This window comes from Dipodomys ordii, unplaced genomic scaffold, assembly GCF_000151885.1.
Source record: "Dipodomys ordii isolate 6190 unplaced genomic scaffold, Dord_2.0 Scaffold62, whole genome shotgun sequence".
NCBI lineage: Eukaryota > Metazoa > Chordata > Mammalia > Rodentia > Heteromyidae > Dipodomys > Dipodomys ordii.
Genome location: NW_012267278.1, coordinates 1 through 1,615, shown reverse-complemented (window position 1 = coordinate 1,615; position 1,615 = coordinate 1).

Here is a 1,615-nt window from a genome sequence, read left to right as displayed (position 1 = left end):
TGGGGTAGGGGAGGAGGCATCTGCACACCATACAAGTTGACTTTCTTACTTTTCCTAGGGGTGTCAATGCTGGCTACCACTGTTGGTCTTTATCTTATCCCTTTTTGTAAGAACGCAGCATTGCTGATTGTCGTGATGGCTCTCTTTGGGACTGCGGTTGGCAGTATTGATACAGGTCAGTGGCACCTTTGTTCTATCTAAGAGTGGGTGCTTTCTGTTAGAAAAGTTGAGCTGAGGACGCTAAATTTTGCCTTGTAATAATTAGAAACAACAGAAATTTACTCAGGTGATAATTAAACCTAGAGGGTTAATTATCGACTAGGCTAAAACTTTGTAACCATTATTTGGCTGTGAAAACACAGACAGAAGCAGACATAGTATTATCACACATAATGTACAGAGTATTTACACAGTATACATTATACAAAATATAAAATGTCCAAAGGCATTTTGATTTAACATGTCAATCTATGTGTATAATGTTTGTATGTGTGTGTGTGTGTGTGTGTGTGTGTGTGTGTGTGTCCATGCATGTGTGGATAGATGAAGGCCCTGGGGCTTGAACACAGGGCCTGGTATGGTCCCCTAGCTTTTTGCTCAAGATGAGCACTCTACCACTTGAGCCACAGCTCCACTTCTACTAATTAATTGGAGATAAGTGTCTCACAGTCTGGCTTTGAACCACAATCTTCATATCTCAGGATCCTGAGTAGCTAGGATATCATGAGAATCAAGGATTAAAGGCATGATCCACCTGCATCCAGATTAGCACAGTGTATCTTGATGAATGTCACCCCTTCCACATGCTCCTCCCTCGTTCCCAGGCCCTGAAGATACCTGGTTCTGTTTTCTCATATGCATATTGAATATTATGACTGCATTCACCCACTCTTCCTCTCTCTATGCCAGACACACAATCTAAAATCGATCTTCTCTCCCAAGCTTAGAGAAATCCATGTATTTCACTACTTTCCCGTGTTTCTTTTTTGTTATTTTCTTTCTCTAAAGTTTCTGGTCTTCTACAACAGATGTTCTCCATGTGCCATATTGTCCTTGAAAAACCTGCTGAATAACACACTTGATGTTGTTTATCATTATTGATTACTATTGCTTATGTCTTCCTTTCCCATGCTAAAGTTACTTGAAGCCAGGTGCTGGTGGCTCATGCCTTTAATCCTTGATTCTCATGAGGCTGAGATCTCAAAGATCCTCCTTTGAAGCCAACCTGGGCAGAAAAGAACAACAAGTAAAAAGCAAGGCTGAGAGTATGGCTCAAGTGGAAGACTGCCAGCCAAGCAAACAGAGCAAGCAAGTCTGAGACCGTGAATCCAAACCCCAGTCCTGCCAAACAAATATAATATAAATTCTCCAGGCTTATTTTGTGTATAAAATTTCAGTGATGGAATTATGTGCTTATCTGCAAATATCTGATTACAATGCAGATGGGCAAAACCTTGATGCTCTTGCATTTCAGCTTTCACATGCTCAGAGTAGGTACAGATCTTGTTGTCTGTAATAAGAACACAGGGATCCTGGGGTGTGCAGGTCCTGAATGGGCCTCTTGCATCTATTTACACATCAGTAAATTTTCCTCATTTGGAACTGACTACCAATT